A 16,315-nucleotide genomic window follows, 5' to 3' on the forward strand; every position below is an offset into this window, starting at 1 on the left:
AATTAGTGGCTCAGTCTTGGACTGCGCCACTGATTGAGACACCTGTGCTGAAGCAGGGTTATCCTTAAAACCTGACCTGTTGGTGTTTCTTGAGGACTGGAGTTGGCCACCCCTGTGATAATCGATCAAGGAAATCTGCCATGAAGGGGCGGCAACAGATCAAACATACTATGAAGACCTTGGATTCTGTTTTACCCAATGGCCTCAACAAGCGTCTACAATTGGGATACTTCATTGATATATAATGGCAGTATCTACACCACTATTGCTGCAAACTGCATACGAGGATGATTAATGCATACAGCTGTCACTTCACTACATTCCCCTCATTGGAGTTGTATGCCATGATTTATCTGAATAACACGTGAATAATAAAGGGAAAAATGTGCGCGTGTTTGAACACTCGTGTGCACATTCTGACAATGATTTGACGATAATAGATTGCTCATGTGAATGACATCTCGGTATTATTACCTGTTATCTGACCGGAGCCTATAATTGGAACGATGATGAATGAGCTTCTGATTAAGTCTCCACTCCATGTTGTTGGATCTTCCTACAGGAAATCACTCTGGACACTTCACTAGGAATATATGTATTGTAGGAGTGTCAGGTGTGCGTTATGACACTTATCTTTCTGTGCTGTATTGATACGATTGTTGTGACCATTCCTCTATACCAGGGGTGGGCAACTCCAGTCCTCAAGGGCCACCAACAGGTTAGGTTTTCAGGATACCCCTGCTTCAGCACAGGTGGTTTAAAGAGCCTGATCTATGGCTTCACCTGAGTAAGGGCAAAATATGATTCGATAAAATCTATATACTTTGTTTATAGCAAATTGATAGTAATAATAATAAAATTGCTGTATAGTTACTATTATAGTGATTCAAGCTATTGTGACACATTGTACTTTTCCTACGAACGTGACTGTTATTAGAGCTTTTATTATGTATTCAGTAACATGATGCTAGTTACAGTATATACAGGTGCACATTTTTTATGTGTATATATTCTTTAGCTACTCATTACACAATATTTCGTGTTTGGATATGCCCTGTATGTATATGATTATATTTCGCTCTTAGATGATCTTACTCCCTCTGAGTTTCATTTTGTTTCACCTAATCATATCGTGTTTGCTCTGATTACAATAGGTCACTTATGATCTTGGATTTTATTTCCTGTTGACCTTTGGTTGCGACACTATTTTGCAGAAGCTCACATTTCTGTGCGTTTTTGTTAAATTTGGGGCACATTTAAGTTTGCACTGTGTGTGTTACAAACGTTATGTCCACTGGGAAAAGATACTTGTCCGGTGGACACAAAGTGTGGCCGTGGGGGTCAGCTTTGCCTCCAGCGGCCAAAAGAAACCCATGCAGACAGGTTTAGGCAGCGCTTATAGTGCCGGCGACAGCGACGCGACGGTGACATCACGCTGCGGTCGCTAGAAAAATCAAATTGACTTCCAGCAATCGCTACCAAGCCGTCCCTCCGGCGTGCTGTCACGTCGCTTCCACTATGCCGCGACGTCGCGTCACTGGCACTATCAGCGCAGCCTTATTGTGTGCTGCCATATTTGTAGTTCTGTCAGTCAAATCAAGCACAAAAATGTATAAATATCCCAAATGTTGAGGGGGACAACACAAGGCCCCTCAATTCAGTTAAGACTAAAAACCAGGTAGGAAAAAAAAATAATTAAAATAAAGGACAGGATTCCTTGCTTAGGAAGGCAATAAATTCCGCTCGCTTTCAGAGTATATGTAGGAACCAAATCCAACAATCGGTGCTCAATAAAACAGGGGAGCATAGGTAGCAATTAAATCTTTTGTCAGATTTTAGATGAACCTTGGATAAAATATTGTGAGACCCAGGACCTGATGCATAATGACTCCTGTAGGGTATGAAATGTGTAACAGACCATATAGCGGTCTCAGACTACTGTCTGATGGATAATAAGTCCTGTGCATATATACCGCTAGGATAGCCACCCTGGAGTAGCATCTATAAAAAGGTCTCAGTATCCCAAAGCACGAGTAGAGAAAGACGAGTACTCACATGTATTGTAGTCCATCTGTTGCGTGCATCACGCGAATCAATAGCAGAGCAAGATGTCCGTGAAGAACGTGAGTGGAGCACAGCTATGAAAAAGCAGGGGGCTACACACCAGCAAAATTGTAGTAAAAGTACCTTTAATCCATGGTACACGTGGTGACGCGCAGTAAAACCACTCTAAGGCCTCGTCCATGGTTCCGGCGGGCATGCTGAGTGCTTTCCCTGGCCTTAGACAGCGCGCCGTCAGGGGGCGGGCCAGTGACGTCACGGAGCTGGTTCGCCCTCATTGGGCGAACCGCTCACGTGACCGGCCCTGCGCTACGGCGAGCGCTGAAATGTAAAATTCTGGTAAGACCTACGCTTCCGCGCGCTTGCGGAAGCGTAGGCGAGCCCCTACTAAAGCCGCTCTAATTGCGGCTGTATGGGCTCAGTGCTGAGCGGGAGCGCGCCTCAGCGCGCCTCCGCCATCAAGCAGCAACCATGGACGAGGCCTTACGCGTTTCAGGCAAAAGCCCTTTATCAAAGAATATATTCGCGTCTCTTAACTCTCCTGCTATTAGAACTATTAGACCCCTTAGAGTTAGAATAGGAGAACATCTCAGGAGCATTAGAAACAGGGATGAGAGATTTCCTGTGGCACGTCATTTTATCAATTGTCCACTAGGCTCTATCAGCACTTTTTCTTTTATTGCGATAGAACAGATACAGACTAAAGTTAGGGGAGGTGATAGAGAGGCTCACCTTAATTTTAGGGAGATGCATTGGATGTATGCCCTTGGGACTTTATCACCCAAGGGCATGAACGTAGATTGGGAATTGAAACATTTTTTTTACATAAATCCCATCCACTTCAATGCATCTATTTCTACAATTTATCCCCTTTTGGGAGATTAGGGATCAGAGACGGTCATTTTAAAAAACAATACATTTTTAAAACAATATATTATGATGAGATATCTAAGTGGCTAAAAAATACCCTATAGCTCAGCGCTGTGACCATTAAATGTGCTAAATAACAATTCTAATAAAAATAAGTGTGATGACAAATACCAAAAACTCTGTGCATGATTGGTGTAAGCTGCCTAGGTTTGTTCCTACCTAACAAATAACGCACAGATTTGTATACAGACAATAATAACACAATGCAAAAACCCGGCGCTAGTGATAACAACAGTTACCCCAGTCCAATGCAATGTCCATACAGATTGGAAAAGTTCTCTTTGTATTTCAAACGAAACTGAAGTGGTGAATCCGCTGCTGGCTGGTGTCTCAATATCCTCCTACAGGTGAATGAAAAAGGGGAAAGAGACCATTGCGAGGCAACAAGCACCAAAAAACAGTTCAAGAGCACTTTAAAGTAATCAACTTACAAAATTATTGCTGTTATGTTCAGTTGAGAGAATCTGTGCTTTTACCAACGTTTTCTCCTGGACCTCACGAATCCCACGTGCTGTCAATCTTTAGTCAGCCCCTTCTCCTGGTATCCCACAGCTTGAACACTCAATAGTACTCTCCGTGGATTCCTCTATTAGGAGGGAGAAAGATCACAGTGGGTCTATATCCAGCAGAATTAAAGGACCTGCAAACTCAGGTCCTTTAATTCTGCTGGATATAGACCCACGTGGGATTCGTGAGGTCCAGGAGAAAACGTTGGTAAAAGCACAGATTCTCTCAACTGAACAGCAATACTTTTGTAAGTTGATTACTTTAAAGTAGTGCATTGTGTTATTATTATGATGAGATATCTACTTTCTCTAGATTTAGTTTATGTAAGACTATTACTAATGGTGTTCTACAAATTGTAGATGCATAAATGTTTAAAATGCATACCCACTATTTTTTGATTGCTATATGTTACTGTTTGATATTATTCAGTGCTTACATGGTACCATTAATGCATTAAGATTCATCATGATTACAAGTTTGCTTTAGGATAATCTATCCCTATTACTTCAGGTTTATGCATGCTACTACTAGAAGAGAGATTTCTTTCCCCTATGGGAGAGACTCATATCATCCCTCTTTGTTGAACACTATTTATTCCACTCTTCTAGACTTTATTATTATATTTGAAGAGTTTAATATTGAATTTATAAATATATATACATTAATAACATCCATCATTGAAATTTGATGGATGCTTTATATATTATAGAATCTAGCTTTAACCCATGTCATCCTGGCATATATACATATGTTTTTTGAAACAAGGATTACTATTGATATTATTGATATACTGTTACCCTCCATGGAGCCCTAGTTATAAATACATCCAATTTGACACATTGTTCTATAAATAATATTTGCTGATCCGCTGCCACACTGCCAAGTCTATTAGACTCAGAGGGGCCGATGCAGTAACTTGCGATATGTGTGTGTCGGCAGCGCGCTTAAATCTCCTGTGTTTGGCGGGAATTTGCCGCTAAATGCAGTAAATAGCGATTGTGAGATACAATGGTGAGTTGCACATGTTGCGAGTTCCTGCAGTGAGTGGCGGGTGACTGCATGTATCCGTATTTCACTTGAATGTGGCGTCAACCTCTGCACATAAATAAAAAAAACCTCCTTCTTGCTTATAGCATTCAGTTACTCACGGTAGTGACTGTCTTGCTGTTACTGACATTAGCAAACCTTTTACTGCTGTCCCTCATTAGATACTTTTGGAAACATACGTGGTGCAGTGCTACAGTTGTGTCTTCTGTTCTTTGACACGTGAAGAGGTGATACATGTGTGCATGTGTCTTGTGACATTTCATGTACATTTGTGTCTGTGTGTTGGACTCTGTTGCAAAGCTTACAGTACATGTCAGTGAGTTGCTGTGTGTACTGTAACCCGTGCATGCAGCAAGTGGGGGATCACTTCATGCATCTGTATTGAAGGAGAATTTGGCGGCAACTTTTGAACATGAAAAAATCACCTCAGGATAGTTTGACCTTACATTCTGTTACTCACAGCAGTGTGTTTCCTGCTGCTAGTGACATTAGCAAGGCTTTCACAGCGCTGTCCCTCAATAGATAGTTTTAGGAACATACCTGCTTCTTGTCATTCACAAGACAGACACCTTTGCCTAACATTAATAATGTATTTTATTATAAACAACCCATGTAACAAGTTCTGAATGACATGTAATACAATTGAAGCTGCGCTGCCAGCAGCAACACTAGAATGACACAACAATGTCACTAGCAGCTGAAATTTTCGGCTCTCGCCTGCATGTTGGTGCCGCAGCTTTTTGGCGCTTTTCTCGCAAGGAGTTTCTCCCGCGCACCCCCGAGATCTTACTCGGCATCTACTGAATTCTGCGTGCTGCTTAATATGGCGAAATAGCCATTCTCGCCACCCCGCCAGCGCTTGATTTCCGGCAACAATTGCATATGCCGTTTTTCAGGTAACTCGCACACATACCGCCATCAACTGCATACTACATGCCAATCTCGCAATAAAACAGCCAAATTCAGCCTTCTCGCAAGTTACTGCATCGGCCCCAGAGTCTCTATTAGTGAAATGTGGGTTTCCTGCCTATATCCACTTCCAATTGAACAGTTCGTTGTTTTGAATGATTTCTGCATTATTGCTTTATATGTGTACATTTTTATTTTCTTTGTCTTATGTTTATTTGTATATGTTATGCCCAATCATTTTGGTTATTGTATTCACTCGGCACCTCCGTTGCTAGTATTTATCCCCCGCATGCAGCACAGTGTTGTCACTTTGCGGACGGCCAATTGGAGGAGGTGTTCCTCCAATGGGGCTGCTCCGTTTAGAATTTCGCGTCAAATAACCGCTCGTCACTGTTTGTTGGGGGAGGGGGATTATCTATAATAGCAGGAGAGTTAAGAGACGCGAATATACTCTTTGATAAAGGGCTTTCGCCTGAAACGCGTAAGAGTGGTTTTACTGCGTGTCACCACGTGTACCATGGATTAAAGGTACTTTTACTACAATTTTGCTGGTGTGTAGCCCCCTGCTTTTTCATAGCTGTGCTCCGTTCACGTTCTTCACGGACATCTTGCTCTGCTCGCTTTCAAAATACGTGTTTTTTGGGGGGGGGAGAAATGCACCTTTTGTTAAACCGCTTTATTGTCAGAGTGAACTCAATACAGGAAAACATTCGTATCGCTTCACGTATTCCTATGGCTGCACTTCTAGTGCCCGGCGACGTCGCGCCAAAACAAATACATTGGATACGTCGCATGCTCTTATAGAAAGCGCAATGGAGCTGCAAATTTTTTTGAAGCCATTTAAATTTGATTTTGGGAGAGACAGTCGCCACATGTGACTGTCTCTACACCAATCACAGAGCGCCTACTGCACTCTGCCCGCCCCCTTCGTGACGTCACTGGCCTTGTCGCCAGCGATGTCGCTCCAAACCTAAGTGCAACTTTCGCCAGTGGCGACGGCGACGGGTGACGTCATTGGTGGGGTTGCCAGGTGGCTTCGCCAAAAATACTGGACTCAATGGTGAAAGGTCACTATGTCCAGGGAGGTAATATCGGACACATACATGTCCAGTATTACAGTACCTCTCATTTTTTACTGGACAGAGTATCCAAATACAGGACAGTCCGGTCCAATACTGGACACCTGGCAACCCTAGTCATCGGTCGCGTCGCCAGCACTGTAAACGCGGCCTAAGGCTGCGGCCCTGCTGGCGCTGACCACACTCATGCTTGAGAGCGGTGACATCACCAGCTCTCCAAGCATGAGCGCCGGGTGTCCTGTGTATTTTGTAAGCGCAGACAGGGGGGGGGGGGCATTGGGGGATGGTTGAACTCGTTTTTTTGTCTCCCCAAGCGCCAAGCTTGGGAGAGCGTGGTTGCCCGCAAATCGCGTGGACAATTTAAATTGCAGAAACTTAACTCAGCAAGCGCGGCGCGCTCAGCGCCAGCCTTATTATAATCCGTTTGCGCTTTATTAAAGGCGGTGCTGTGAGTAATTTAGACATGTTACAAAGTTTTGTCTATTAGAGATAAATATCACCCCAATACACTACAGTTACTGCCAGAGTTGCCTGCAACACATTGCAAACTTCCTCTAACAGTGAATGCTATAATAATAATAATATATAATAGAATACTATAATAATATTCTTTTTTATCAGTCAGCCGACTCAAGCCTTCCTTTGTCATTCTTAAACTACAAGGGCTGCACGTGTCTTCCACGTGGCCCGTTCTGCACTAGCGCAGAGACAGGCTTCCGCCGGCTTCACCATCAGTCATTGCTGTGGGAGTACCAAAATGGCCGAAGCGTGACAAACGCGGCTGAAGCATGGGAGCCGGGGTATACCAAGATGGCTGACGGGTTATCTACGCAAGGAAATAAACCCCGCCTAGGGGTGTCAGCGAGCTGTGGCGATTGGTCCTCGGCAGCGGCGCGGAAGTGACGCGATGCTCCGTGCGGTGTAGATGCGTGGTTGCTAGGAGAGCCGAGGCCGCTTAGCCCGGGAGCGGCGGGTGGAGCTGCCTGTGGGAGCGGCGGCGGGGAGCCGGCGCTCGGTGAGTCCTCAGCTTGTTACGGGGTATATAGGTGGGGACCCCCGGGAAGGAGCAGCACTGGGCGGTGCGGGTGAGTAGCGGCGTTGGGGAGAACCAGATCTCCTTTCAGTATTAATAGGGATTGTCAGAGTGCTGCTCTCCCCGGCCGGCATGGTCAGGGGGCTGAGGAAGGGCTATGTTTGGGCCGAAACGTTGGCAATTACTCCTCTATATTATGGCTTATGTTTACTTAAAAATTAATAAACACATTGCGCTATTTGATTACATCTATCATCAAATGAATAGACGATATCGTTCTATGATGTGTGTGTGTGTGTGTGTGTGTGTGTGTGTATATATATATTATATTATATATCTATATATAAGACTGAAATAATGTTTGTGTGTGTTTCTGCTTGACAGCTCATTGGCCTGCGGGCCAGGCAGGGTGGAGCCAGGCACAGAGAAGAGACACACACGCACACTCACAGCCTCCTCACACCGTGACCGCGTTCGCCTCTGACCATCACCGCACACCGTGAGCAGTCTCCTCCACTCACACACACCACTGCCACCACCCCCCACCCTCTGTCAGCAGTGCCTCACCTCCCCACCCGCTGCCGACACAGATCCGGGGGGGAGGGGGGGGGGGCAGCTCTGCGCTGACACTCACTGACTGACACACACTCACTGACTGACACACACTCACTGACTGACACACACACTTCCCTCCTCAGTCAGCTCAGCTGCCAAACACACGGGGGGCACGGAGCTGTGAACAGGGGGGTGGGAGCGCAGCGCAGCTCTGAACAGCTGTGAAGAGGGGGGAAGAGAGTGGAAGGGAGTTGGGAGGGAGGGGGAGCGAGAACATTACATCCCGGGCAACGCCGGGTATATCAGCTAGTATCTATCTATCTCACCTAAAAGTCCAGAAATAAGACACTCACATGTGTAGACAAAGCAGACGTAGGTGCATACTATTCAGGGGTCGGCAAAGCAGCATATCTGATATGGGAAAACAGGACAGTCACACCCAAGATCCAAACGTGAGATTTATTCCTCAATGTTTCGGCTCCCAATGGAACTCTTGATAAAGGCTCTGTTGGGAGCTGAAACGTTGAGGAATAAGTCTCACGATTGGATATTGGGAGTGCCTGTCCTGTTTTTCTATTTCAAAATAGATATTTGTATAGATAGTTTACATGCTTTGCTTATAGGATCCACCTATTTTTTCATTATTTTTGTGCTGCCCTTACTTTCATTCTCATGTTGCTCTGTATATGTATATCTTTATTTATATAGCCCCACCTATGTAAATAGCGCGTCACAGCAGTAATACACGTGATACAGTAATATAACGCATAATGGGAATAAGCGCTTGAGACATACAGTAAAAGTAACATTAGGAAAAGGCGTCCCTGAACTGAAGAGTTTACTCGCTTGCGGTGTTTGCCCCCAGGACCCCACTGTGTGTATATTGTTGAGGAATAGTTTGGCATCCCCCCCAAAAAGTACCAGGGTGCCCTGTATAAGGGCAGCTTATTGACAACATTTGTGTAATACTGGGGTAGAAAAAACTTTGAGGTACATACATTCTTTAAAAAAAACAAATCCACCACTTTCTTTCGACCCAGATAAGGTTTCAGCCTCAATGTTGACCTTCCTCTACTTCGAAGACTGAGCCATCAGTGCTGAAGCTGGGCTATCTGTAAAACCCGACCTCTCGGGGGAGGGGTGGCTTGAGGACTGGAGTTGAACATCACTGATCTAGAACCATAAATAAGAAGACATGTTCACTCGTTCTCTGGCGAAGCACCTTTTGGTCGCTCTGTGTGTTAGGATGTAGTACTATACTCCAGTCTGACTAAAACGTTTAACGGAAGCTTGTGGTCTTCTCTTCCCCCTGCCTTCGTTCCCCATTTGCAGACAAATTAAGGTGATCCAGGCCAATTTATCTTCTTTCTTGTCTACACCATGTTTATTGCTGAGCAGTAGCCAACATTTCAGACCTTCCTCATCCCTGAGAAAACAAAACACAATTAATATAGTCCACATTTTAGCCTGCTTTTAATGACCTTTATCAAGATATCTCCATAGTTTCTTGTGTCCATAGCTATTTTGGTGCTTTATAAACTTGAAGGATCTTGTGGTACTGCTGTACCTAATGACTAATATGTATTATTAAGTATGCCTGTAAGACACTTACACCTTCCTTAGAGCTTTACAGCTGTCCATGTTGGACATGAGCGTTGGCACGAGTAGACATGAAATGTCTTGTATGGTTATGGTTTATAGCCATAGCTCAGAAAGAGTTTCAGACTTCTATGGAGCTTCCCTCGTAGTGTAAATACTTCTTGTCCACACTACTTGATTACTTGCATATATTTTGTGTATATTGGCAGTTGATCAGAAAGGCACACAGTAGTTGGGTTACCAACTGGCCTTCCTTCCTTATGCATATCCTTTCATTTACAGACTTCTGGTGAGATGATGTGACAGAATTGTCATTGTAGGCAAAAACAGATAATGGAGCGCAAGTATTGTATGTCTTTATTTATATAGCGCCATTAGTGTACTTAGCGCTTCACAGTAGTAATACATGTGGTAATCAAATAAATAACAGATAATATAAATAACAGATCATGGGAATAAGTGCTTTAGACATAAAAGTAACATTTCGGAAGAGGAGTCCCTGCCCCGAGGAGCTTACAGTCTAATTGGTAGGTAGGTAGAACGTACAGAGACAGTAGGAGGGAGTTCTGGTAAGTGCGTCTGCAGGGGGCCAATCTTTATGTATCCTGTGTTCAGAATATCCACAGTGCTATTCATATGCTTCTTTAAGCAAGTGTGTCTTAAGGTGGGTCTTAAAGGTGGATAGAGAGGGTGCTAGTCGGGTACTGAGGGGAAGGGCATTCCAGAGGTGTGGGGCAGTCAGTGAAAAAGGTTTAAGGCGGGAGAGGGCTTTAGATACAAAGGGGGTAGAAAGAAGACATCCTTGAGAAGAACGCAAGAGTCTGGATGGTGCATAGCGAGAAATTAGGGATGAGATGTAAGGAGGGGCAGAAGAATGTAAAGCTTTAAAACTGAGGAGAAGAATGGAGTGTGAGATGCGGGATTTGATCGGAAGCCAGGAGAGGGATTTCATGAGGGGAGATGCTGAGACAGATCTAGGAAAGAGTAGAGTGATTCTGGCAGCAGCATTTAGGATAGATTGTAGGGGAGACAGGTGAGAGGCAGGAAGGCCAGACAGCAGGAGGTTACAGTAATCAAGACGGGAGAGAATGAGGGCCTGAGTCAGAGTTTTAGCAGTCGAACAACAGAGGAAAGGGCGTATCTTAGTTATATTGCGGAGGAAAAAGCGACAAGTTTTAGAAATGTTTTGAATGTGAGGGGCGAATGTGAGAGAGGAGTCGAGTGTGACCCCTAGGCAGCGTGCTTGGGCTACTGGGTGAATGATTGTAGTTCCAACAGTAATGTGGAAGGAGGTAGTAGGGCCAGGTTTGGGAGGAAGTATGAGGAGCTCTGTTTTAGCCATGTTGAGTTTAAGGCGTCGGAGGGCCATCCAGGATGATATAGCAGAGAGACATTCAGAAACTTTGGTTTGTACAGCAGGTGTAAGGTCAGGTGTTGAAAAGTATATTTGTGTGTCGTCGGCATAGAGGTGATAATTAAACCCAAAAGATGTTATTAGGTCACCTAGAGAGAGTGTGTACAGAGAAAAGAGAAGAGGTCCCAGGACAGAGCCCTGGGGTACTCCCACAGAGAGATCAATAGAGGAGGAGGAGGTGTTAGCAGAAGAGACACTAAAAGTACGATGGGAGAGGTAGGATGAGATCCAGGATAGAGCTTTGTTCCGAATACCTAGAGTATGGAGAATGTGGAGAAGAAGAGGGTGGTCCACTGTGTCAAATGCTGCAGAGAGGTCGAGTAATATGAGCAGAGTGTAATGACCTCTGTCTTTGGCAGCATGGAGATCGTCAGTTATTTTAGTGAGTGCTGTTTCGGTGGAGTGAGCAGTGCGGAAGCCAGATTGTAGAGGGTCTAGGAGAGAATAGGTGTTGAGAAAATGGAGCAAGCGAGAGAATACAAGACGTTCAAGGAGTTTAGAGGCAAAAGGCAGGAGGGAGACCGGTCGATAGTTAGAAAGACAGGTAGGGTCAAGCTTGTTGTTCTTGAGTAATGGTATGACTGTTGCATGTTTGAAGGAGGATGGAAAGGTTCCAGAGCAGAGGGAGGAGTTAAAAATGTGTGTAAGCGTAGGGATTATAGTAGGAGCTAGAGGTTTTAGGAGATGGGAGGGAATGGGGTCTAGAGGGCAAGTGGTAGAGGGAGAAGTATCTTCAGATGTGTAAAAATAGAAAAGGGGAAATATAGTGCAACACCGTATCAAAATACAAATGATTTAAAAAATGGGCTTAGAATAACCCACTCACGTGGTATCCAAATCAAGCAAGCGATTTAAAGGATATACCACTGCAACCAAACAGCAATAGATCTTGAACTGGAGCTAGTGCATTGGTTTCCAACCTTTTTTTTTTTTTCTTCTTTTTTGGTTAAGGAACCCTATGTGAAATTCTGAGGAACCTCAACCCTCTCTAATAGCGCGTCTGAGATAGGCGCAAGCTTCCTTGAAAAAGTAAAAACTCCCATAAAATTCAGATGTCTGATGGTGCGTGGTAGGGAATTCCAGAGAGACGGGCAGCACGTGAGAAGTCTTGTAGGTGTGAGTGAGAGGTTTTATAAGGCAGGAGGTAAGGTGGATGTTGTGGGCAGAACATAGGGGGTGTGCAGGGATATATTTGTCTGAGGGCTGAGATGTTAAGGGGGGCAGTGTTCTTGAAAGTTTTGGAAGTCACAGCTAGGGTTTTAAACTTGATTCTAGAGGATATGGGAAACCGGGGTTGGGATTTCCATAGTGGCGCGGCAGAAGTGAAGCGGTGAGCGAGGTAGAGGAGTCTTGACAGTAGCGTCTTGGATAGATTGGAGTTGGGACAAGGGGATTGCCAGGTCAGAGAAGGTTGCAGTAGTTGAGGCGGGACAACCTCTCCTAATGTTCCCCATTGTATCCAGGGGTCGGGGCATTCTGGTGACATTAGTCCAGAAACCGCTCATCAATGACTGGCAACAGGAGCCAGATAGCCGAAAGAGCCTACCTCCCATATCTAATGTGGAACTCGGTCTACCAAAATCAACTTTCTGTTTCCAACTCTAAACCAAGTTGTATTTAAAATATAATTCTATTTTTATAGAGTATCAGGCCAGCCATGTTTGCAGCGGTTTACAGTACAAGAATAGTCTGTAATATACAGCAGAGTGCCGACAAACCCCAGGATTAAGACTACCAGTCAGTGAAACATTAGCAGAAATGCTAATTCCTGTCATTTAAATCCCAGATGATTTAAAATAAAGTGGTTTTTCACTGGCTCCATGTCCGTTTACTGAATGTGTATATATTTGTTTCAGCTCTCTACACACACTTGGATTCACACTGTCATTTGCTAGTTTGTGTTGGACTATGCAATGCTGTTTTAAATAGGGAGAGACTTGGAGGTGGTGAGGAGGGAGGTGTCTCAGTCCACTGGATATCTTGAATAGTCCTTTGTGGCAAAAGAACTGTGCATCCCTGTTAAGGTATTACTGGCTGTGCTCAGTTGAGGCAAATATTCTGTAGTAAAGAGAGAAGCTTGTCTGAGCATGTCTAACTATCCAAAGATACCCAGTGTAAATATTAGAGCTTTCTTAATATATATCCTAAAGGAAATATGCAGCAAATATCCTTTGTTTGGTTATTCTTCATGGTCTAATTACACAGTAACTGTGATCGTACGTTTTTATAGAATCTGATTTACACATACTGTACCACTTAATAAATATATGCTAAAATGGGTGGGCAACTCCAGTCCTCAAAGGCCACATACAGGTCAGGTTGTCAGGATATCACTGCTTCATCACAGGTGGTGCAGAGTTCGGCTGAGCATAGGGGTCTCCGGAGCTGAATCATGTTAATTTAAACTCTGGAGACACCCCGTGCTTGGAGATACTTGTCTCCCATAGGTCTTCCCGGTGCTTCGTAATTCTACAACCACCATATTGTTCACACCCGGGGATGCTAGTGGCAGCATGTTCGGAGATAAGGATCTTGGTAAACATGGGGGGCTCGGAGCCAAACTTAAGGGGCAATGGCGTATCTAGACATCCACGGGCCCCCGGGCAAAAAAAAATGTCAGGGCCCCATTAATATTAATACTGACTGCAATTTTTTTGCTCCCCCCCCCATTCTTTCCATGATCTCCTCTCTATGATCTCCTCTCTCATCATCCCTCCTCATCTCCCCCCCCTCCTCCTCCTCATCTGTCCTCCACTCCATCATCATCATCTCTCCCTCTCCTCATCATCATCATCTCTCCCCATGTCCCTCATCTCCCCCACCATCGCCTCATCACCATCATTACTCATCTCCCCCATCATCATAATTACCTCATCATCCGCATCATCCTCATTACCTCATCATCCGCATCATCATCATTACCTCATCTCCCCCACCATCATTATCATCCTCATCTCCCCCGCCATTATCATTACCTCATCTCCCCCGCCATTATCATCATTACCTCTCTCTCCCCTCCCCCCCCATGCCTACCTGTGTAGGAGCGCGCTCTAGAGGTTTGACCCGGAAGTCTTTCTTACTTCCGGTGTCCGCTCTAACAGCTGCTTGATTCCTCTGTCGGCTTCTGTTTATGGCAGTGGGGGGGGGGGGGGGGAGGGGCAGGGGTCCCTATAGCTTAAGGGGGTTCAGCTCCAGAGATACCATTGTTTCATACCAAAAAAAAAACAACCTTAGGTGGTACTGTACCTTTTTAAACGTGTAAATGGGTTTAGCTCACTTTGGAATTGCCCATTTTGAGGTTTCCCTGTGTCCTACCATGTAACTAAATAGACTATAATTTATTTCTCATTTTAAACCGTCTCTGGGGGAGATTCTGTAAGTGCTTTGAGAGGGGGGGAGGGCAATGCGCCCTGATCTGTCAACAGCCATACAAGTCGGGATCCGATACAGCCCATCAATGCTTGGTGAATGCCATCCTTTATTGGTTCACGCAGCCTCCAGATTCTTGCATACATATTTCAGCTGTTTCGGTATTCATTCAGAAGAATCAAAGTGTATTCCTGTAATAAAGCTGACAAGTGTGGCGGCGACACTTCAGCAGTTGTAAATATTTAATCCACCTAGCGTTTAGTATTGTTTCTTCCCCATCGCATATATCACTTTGCATTCACAGCTGCGGAGTAAAAGTAGAACAAGCTATTGCAGTAATGAAACTGGAATCCAGAAGATGCCAACGTCTGCGAATATCACTATCTTAGTGGTGGACTTGTGAGCCTAGTGTTGTGTGCGGTGTGAATAAGCGATTCTGCTGACTTTGCTAAACGTGTCATTGTATTCATGCAGCGCTTGCTGTTCTTTTGCCATAGTGAGAGAGAGAACCCCTTCTCTGTAATCTGTTTATTGTTGTGACAGGTCTGACTTCCGAAGCTAGTGACTGTGTGTTCGTCTCTCTTTGTGTATGGTGACATATTTGGGATAAGGTCACTTTTCCCCCTGGAAAATTATCTTCAAACACTGCAATGGAGTTGGCGGAATTTAACTTAGCAAAGTATCATCCTAATACTGGTGGTCTCCTACAAGCCTCTCCAGCATAGACTTAACCCCAATTCCTGGGCTGCCTTCTTTATCAGATAAATAATTATTTTCTACAACTGTTGAGATTTTTACAGATTTGCAATGGGTTGAAATCGGATTCCTAAGCCAAGTAAGATCTCCCAAAACAGTCGCTGCTCATCTTCTCCTTTTATCCCTCTCCTGATTTCACTTCAAATTTCGAATCACCTACCAAGTTCTCCTCCTTCTCTTTTGGGGATCTCCACTTAACGGCTTCTTGCCACATAATCTTTATCACTCTTTAATCTCTTGTTATGCCTCTGCTCCGCGCCTGTGCTCTACCTGTAACTGTCTTTTCTCCACCCCTTTCACCTCTAATGCCCCTTCCGCCTTAAACCCTTTTCCCCTCACTGCGCCTTACCTGTGGGACTCCCTCACACTCGTCAAGCACCTTCTCTCCCCACCTTTAAGACAAACCTTAAAACTACCCTTTTTTTAAATGAAGTATTTCAATAGCCTGCACTCATGGCCCACATTCGCTTCTACCAACCATTGTGGCCAAGCACTGCCATCTACTGCACTTATTTCCTCACCTGCTGCCTCTGTAAATCTCCCAACATACCACTTAGATTGTAAGCTCTCCGGGCAGGGATTTCCTTTCCTATTTTCTGATTTTGCTTAATGTACTATAATTCCCTGTACTGTCTTTGTCTCTCTTGTAATGTGCCCAGTACACAGTGGGTGCTATACTGTAAGCATCAGTCAGTGTTTTGGAAATATCCTCATGAATATCTGAAGAGCTGACTAAGCACACGAAAGAAGAAAGCATTAATTAGCATTATATTGAGCCAAGTCTTGAGTAACTCTCACAATTGCTGTGCTAATTGGCCTGCGGCCCTGTTTCTATCCCGCTGAGCTGGTGTTGCTGACATCTCTACACCGCTTTTAGAGACATCAGATGTTGTGCAGGTGAGAAAGCGGAGTATGCTTCCAGGCAGTTCAAGTTCATCAGGGTTTGCTTTGAACAGCGTTCTTTTCTGAAACAGATACATGAACGATGTGAACATTTCCAATATATTCACCCTCTCCAACCATGTAGCTTGCTGAATATGCTATTGACCTGCTTCC

The 16,315-nt window shown here is 44.5% G+C and overlaps 1 protein-coding gene across 5 annotated transcripts in view; it reads left to right on the forward strand.

The window, feature by feature from the left end:
* Positions 1 to 7,422: 7,422 nt before the first annotated feature.
* The window catches only part of TTLL4 (tubulin tyrosine ligase like 4), a 29,478-nt gene continuing 20,585 nt past the window's right edge, over positions 7,423 to 16,315 (forward strand). For 4 of the 5 annotated variants that reach the window (XM_075609625.1, XM_075609627.1, XM_075609628.1 and 1 more), the window contains exon 1: positions 7,423 to 7,548. The gene's annotated coding sequence lies outside the window, so the exon portion shown is untranslated. Of the gene's footprint in view, positions 7,549 to 7,598; positions 7,619 to 16,315 lie in introns of those variants that run through there. The other variant, XM_075609626.1, reaches the window with a different exon arrangement.

This window comes from Ascaphus truei, chromosome 7, assembly GCF_040206685.1.
Source record: "Ascaphus truei isolate aAscTru1 chromosome 7, aAscTru1.hap1, whole genome shotgun sequence".
NCBI lineage: Eukaryota > Metazoa > Chordata > Amphibia > Anura > Ascaphidae > Ascaphus > Ascaphus truei.